Below are 6,718 nucleotides of genomic sequence, written 5' to 3'. Positions count from 1 at the left end.
TGTTTAGTTCATAATCCTCTAATTACTAGAGAAATTCACATGGATCATAGCCATTCTTGTTACCTCTTCCATGAACTCCTGGACAATAACCCTGCCCTTTTTCCTACTGCTTTATTGGTCTTAGCTACATTGATTTGCAAACGCTCATTATGTATTCTGATATCATAACTAACAAAACTCTCTGCCAATTTATTAACAAGAAATGCATTCACTATCTCAGAGCCTTCTTTTTGGTTTCTGTGTCCTCCCCATTACACAAAAATCTCTTCTTTCGCCTGACTCAGCCACTATGCCAGTTAGCTCACTGTAGATCCTGCTGTGTAACAAACAATCCCTCACATTTTAACTGGCAAAACAAATGCCTATTTGTCATTCATAATACACCTGATATGCCTCTGAGGTTCAGCTCCATACTGGGAGGGAAATGTCAATAAACAATGCAATCTCCCACAAAGTCTCTTCTCTCAAACCATATGACCAAGGGTCTATTTAGAGCCTCCAAAGGTAAGATTTACAAATTCAGGAAAGATGACTCCAAAACAGAGCTCAGTATCCATTGTGGAGCTCCTAGAAGAATTGATAACTCACAAAAACAAGATTAATTTTCTGTTGTCACCTCTAGGTTTAGTCCACCAGCTGTGGCACTTGTCCACATTCACTGCAGATGCAAAGGATGGTCAGGTTCCTCACCCAAGGTCTTGAACAAATTCCAAACTCAAGTGTATCCAAGACTCCAACCACCACATGCCACCCACCCTGGCACCTATCTTGGCCAGGCTGGGATTGGCCACAGAGCTTCAAAGAGGATAATCAGAGATGGAGAAAAAGGGGAGAAAAGAAGAAAAAAACACACTATGCATCCAAAGCAAAGGAAATGTTGCTTGGCATCCAAAATGTGAAATGGTTCTTCCACAGTTTGACTTGGCTTTCTTATTAAAGAGAGAAGCTGGTCTTGGCGCAACCCACATTCATTCATTGCCTCTACCTGGCCAGGCTGCACCCGATCTTCACTCTGTTTATAGCCACAGATAATCCAGATAGACATGTCCAAGCAGTTTGCTTGTCAGCATTCCCGTGTCAGTTTCTCAAGACCTAACCCACACAGCAACACCTCCCACAAAGCAGTGCTGTTGGCTGCCTGTGGCCACACTCTGCCCTCGGTAGTTACACTGGAATCTGAGCTCACCCTGGAATGCACAGGACATGCAGAAAGAGCCCAGATGCATGGTTCCTTTGCCATATGCCTCTCCCCTAGTTGAAAGGCATTGGTCGGTGTGGGGTGGGGAGTGGGGGGAGATGGTTTTGCGGGAGCAACAGGGCTTAGTAGGTACCAGACAACTGAGCAGATGTAGCCAAACAGCACTTCTGAAATACAGTCAGCATCTTGGTCCTTCAGCAAGAGCAGTGGTTCTCCCAGATGCAAAATCTTGACTGAGAGATTGTCAGAAATGCACACTCTCAGGACCTACATCAGACATACTATAGCAAGAGGCTATATTACAGGACAGATTCCTTCAATCTGTATTTTCACAAGTCTTAAAAGTAACACCGATGCCTATTGAAATTTTGAGAACCAGTTACACCAACAGGTAAAACATTCCCCAGGTTCACTCCAGGATTAAATCTTAATTTGAGAAGCGTTTTCAACATAGAGGAATTATAATCCCTAGGAAAGTTTCAAATCAAAACCTCTCACTGACAACTTTCGCCATAAAATGTAAACCAATGCCATTCAACTCAGAAGGCAGAAGACATGCTTTGTGATGAAAAGAAGAGGCAGCAGAGCAAAGTAATGGGAGTGCACGCTGGGGGGCAGGTTGCCTACATTTGGATCCCAGCACTACAACCTTTGTGTGTGGCCTTGGAACTCCTAAACCTGCTTCTCCACGTGTGCAGCGCATAGAGTAATCACATCACCAACTGCGATGATGCCAAAATCCCAGCTGCAAAGGAGATGAAGATAGAGGACAGCGGGTTTGATGTTAGCCCAAGGAAAGCTAGCAAGACCTTGCCTCATAAACAAAATAAAAGCAAAAGAGCACAGCACAAACAATTGAGCACTTACCTAGTAAGCTTGAGGCCTTGGGTTTTATCCCGATACTGAGAAGGGTGGAGAAGAAAGAGGAAGTTGGAGAGGGAAAGGGAGATAAAGATGAAGATGGAGAGGGCTTCTTAAACCTGGATTGTCAGCATCACCTGGAAGCCTACAAGCAATGCAGATTCTCCGGTTCCATTCTAGATCTGGTACACTAAATATTTCTTGCTACAGAATAGGCCTAGCTATTTAAAGCAGCAAGTCTTTATCATCTCAACATTTGTGCCAGAAACATGGAATGTATTTAGACATGTGCCTGCCTCTGGCTCCAGGTGTCTCCCAAGGTGGCAATCAACTTGTCAGATGGGGCTGCAGTCTCACAAGAAGACTCACCTGGTTGGGGCTGGGGGATGGGGTGGGGATCTGCTGCCGGGTTCATGTATGTGGCTGCGAGGTCACCTCATGCTCCTTGGCACAAGGGCATCTCCTCAGGCATGGCAGTCATGACACGGCAAGTATTTCTCCCAGGGAAAAGGACCTAATAGAGAGCAAGAAAATGTGTGTCCAAGATACAAAAGCTACAACACTTATTTGGGGGTCTTTTTTTTCCAGTACTGGGGATCAAAAAGTGCTTTGCCACTGAGCTACATCCCGGCCCACAGCACTCTTTATAACTTAATTCTTTAGAAATACATAGATTGAAATAAGGATACTGGGTCTAACTGGTACCATCTTGGCTTCTTTGTAGGTGAAGGTGAAGTCCCACCCCCAGTGATGGGCATGGCTGAATTCCTAGAAGCAGGAGCAGGGACATGAACAATAGGTTACTGAGCCAATAGGCTACTATACCATGAACTGACGAGAAGCTTGGGTTCCGTGTGACCTTGCCCCATGACCATGACTGCATTTAGTCTGTCACCATTTTGCACCACGCCTCATGTCTCCTGAATCTCCCCAGGTCACCAAGCATCCCACTTCAGCTCTTCATTGGAGTTGATTTGATTTGTTAGGATTGTTTTTCTACTCTTTCTTTACTCTGCTACCCTTACAGCTCAGTTTTCTAACAATATTAAGTGTATTTGAGGCTGCAAGTTTGGGGGAATGGCTGACTTTCTAACAAAGACTCCCAATTTTCCCTCTCAAAATGTGGCTTCTCTGTCTCTAGTGATCGAATTCCCAAATAACAGAGGGGGAGGAGATGTCACAAGACTACAAGTGTCATGAGGGAAGACAGTCTTAGAGGCTGCCTATCAGAAACTGCAGGTAGAGACTAAACACTTTTGTTTGAAAACCTTCTACATCATTCTAGACCTTGTTTAAGGACTTAATAGGATGGCAAAGAACTTCATGCAAAACCTGGCACAGAGCACTCAACAATTAGCTACGTAGATTGTAGTGATACTTACAGATGACAACATCTGATGAGGATGGTCAAGCTTTCTGTGTCCACCCAAACATAAGCGATTGCCATGAGTAGCAGTTCTCAAAACTGAAGACCCCACAAGAGTCTGGAAGCATGCCGTCTGCTCTTGGGACTCGAGGGAAGGGGAAAGGAGGGGAGGGGAGGGGAGGGGAGGGAAGGGGAGGGGAGGGGAGGGGAGGGAAGGGAAAAGGGAAAGGGAAAGGGAAAGGGAAAGGGAAATGAAAGTGAAAAAGGGAAAGGAAAGGAAAGGGGAAAGGAAAGGAAATAAAAGAAAAGGGAAGGAAAGGACAGGAAAGGAAAGGAAAGAAGGGAGGAAGGAATGGATCGAGGGAGGGAGGGAAGAAGAAAAGGAAATGAAAATGAGAGTAATACAGGGGATAAAATTGGTCAATATTTATTTTATATATGTATGTGTGGAAATATCACAATAAAACTCCTTTGTATATCAATCTACACTAAAAACATATATTTACTAAACAAGTATGGTATCCAGCCAACTAGTCCCAGCCCATCAGGAGGAATTCTCTCCACACTACAATCCCTGGTGTGGCTGATTTCTTCACTTCTTTGTTCCACTCCTTGGGCATCTTGTGGGCAGGCTCTCTCTTGATGTGAAGCCTGCTCTCAAGAAGCCAAGCCTATGTGCAGACTGCCAGGTCAGGTTTATGGTGCTTTTAATAAAAATGTTCACAATCGAGCCTTAACCTAGACCAAATACTTTCCATTTTTCCTCCTCCCTCTCAACATTCTCCTTTCATGAACTCTGTCACCAGAGGGCTGAGGTTGACAGTTCCAATGCAATCCTCAAATCTCAAGACCCCAAAATAAAACAACTTTTCCAATTTGACATCTGTAACAATTTCCTACACACACACACACACACACACACACACACACACACGCACACACACACAATGCATCAGCACACATGCACTGTATAATTAAAAATAAAATTGGGTTAGATATGCAAACATTTGCAAACAATTCCTCATTCATTATAATCTCTTGTTTAGAAAGGAACCAAAATTCCTCCATGACAAATGCTTGCCTCCTGGATGGAGCGGGGGCATCCAGGAAATGCCCCCTTCTCTCTGCCTGAGGATCCAGAATCTAGGCCTTGGCTGCCAGTGCAGGCCCTCTTTGCCCACTTGTAATGAACTGAAGGAAAGGACACTGTGGCCTACTTTTGAGGAAACTTGCTGCCAAATCCAAAATAGAGAGGGGAAAAAATATGGGGGGGGAGGGAAATAAGAGCTTTGATTCTGGAAATTATGACTTGATGACATTCTCCTTCCCTTTCTTTATAATCTGTAGAGCTGTAGACATGACTTTAATCATAGATGGGCAGGAGAGGCCAGGCTAAAACATGGCTTCAGCTAGAATTTGTGGCAGTGAAATTGCTGGGTGTGGAGCCTCCAGCTTCTCCTTGTGCTCCAGCTGCTCTCCTGACCCCTCTTTAGGGTCTAGCTGGAAAACCCTTCCTGAGGACTTTGCCAAAGGAGCAAGATTCCATATCCTGAGTAAACCTTCCCCCACCAAAGCTAAGTAAGTATATAACCAAAGGTGGTAGACTCGGAAAGTGATTGGTTCCATCTTGTTGGAAGGCTGCCTGTAGTCTCACCACTCTACTCTTAATTGGAACTACAGTGGGGTCCAGTCCTCACATCTCTTCCTCAAAAATAGAAATGTGTGAAGAAGGGAAAAAAAGGAAGAGCTATGGAACACATTATGGGGAATTTCTCCCGTGCTGGGCACAAGCACCAACTTCTTGTGAATTCAAGTAACAATCATTTCAGAAGTACTCCTCCATGTGTTTGCAACAAACCTTTCAATCACCTATCCCAGAATCTCTCTTTGACTTAATAGCAAACTCGCACCTCTGGTTCCTGGAAGCCACAGTCCTCCTCCCTTAAAATGTAGGATGACATTGGTTTTCTTCCCTATCTCCATCTACACTTCTGAACTTTATTATCAGTGCTCACAGCCTTCCTTCCTGTGTCTCCTTGGCACTTAAGGGGACCAGGGGAAGTACAATCATAGAAGTGGGGTCCCTTCTAGGTGGTCTAAGAGATGCACCCTATAAACCTCCCATATTTTTTCAGGTTTAAAATTATGTACCTTTTGTCCCCCTCTTTCTTTTTTTGCCAGTCCTAGGGCATGAACTCAGGGCCTGGGTGCTGTCCCTGAGCCTCTTTGTATTTAAAGCTAGCACTCTTACTACTTCAGCCACAATGCCACAGACTTTCCCCCCTGGGCTGACTTCAAACTGTGATCCTCAGATCTCAGCCTCCAGAGTAGCTAGAATTCTTTGCCCCTCACCCCTCTTTCTCTCAAGAAGAAACCCAGCCTCTTCCTTTAAAGATACACTACCTCTTCTAAAGATGGCTCTCAGTAACTTGCCTATTTCAACCCCTGGTTCCCTGAGATAGCTTAGTCTCTATGGCCATCTTGGTGTTTCCTGTGTCCCTTCAGTTTTGTTCTTGCTTCAGAGTCACTCTTCCTATCTCTCTAGATGCTTCTATCATGCTAGAGTTCATCTAGGATTCTATGGCCCACTGAATGTGTTTCTCTGGCTGCCCCCTGCAAAGCTTCATACAGGCAGCATTACCCTTTGGGGAGAGTTCAAGCAAATCATCTGCTACCTGATGCTCCACCCTACAAATCCCAGCTGAAATTTCACTCAGTTTTCTACCCATCTTCCTATGGTCTGGCTGTGCCCAGTGTTTAACTTCTCCCTCTGTCACCTCTCCCAAGGCCCCCGTCACATCCATTCAGTCAACCAATGCCTTTCTGTTGGTGAGAATCCAGCAGGGCAAGTCAGTGACCTGAAATCTCTTCCTCCACCTCTTGGAAGATTGCATTTTCTGATGAGAAAGCCATGAAATTATCAAGCACTCTGCTTTTAATTCAAAGAGACTTTCAGCAGGTATCTGGACAGCTTGAGTCCCACCGTGGCAGTCATTTTTCTTACTGGGACAGCTTTTCTGTGCTCTACACCTGAAATGCATTTTCCATTTTATTGCATTTGCATTTGCTGGGTGGCCTTTAGAGTAGAGCACGGAGATTCTACAAATACATTAAGGTCATTGCCCTGTGCAAAACTACGGACAGATCCAGGTCAGGGATGCACTAGCCATGCAGAACAGGCAACAGTGAAAGGAAGCATCATAAGTTAACTGGAAAGACACAAGGAACTGCAGCTAGACAAACAACTGTCTCCATTTTCTTCTCTGCTTTGTCCATGTGTTTAGCCTATGGTG

At 44.8% G+C, this 6,718-nt stretch overlaps 1 pseudogene; it reads right to left on the bottom strand.

Moving 5' to 3' along the window:
• Positions 1 to 687: 687 nt before the first annotated feature.
• LOC125353485 overlaps positions 688 to 6,718 on the bottom strand; it is a 28,419-nt pseudogene continuing 22,388 nt past the window's right edge.

This window comes from Perognathus longimembris, chromosome 6 (assembly GCF_023159225.1).
Source record: "Perognathus longimembris pacificus isolate PPM17 chromosome 6, ASM2315922v1, whole genome shotgun sequence".
Classification (NCBI taxonomy): domain Eukaryota; kingdom Metazoa; phylum Chordata; class Mammalia; order Rodentia; family Heteromyidae; genus Perognathus; species Perognathus longimembris.
This window is presented reverse-complemented; position numbering and strand designations above follow the sequence as displayed.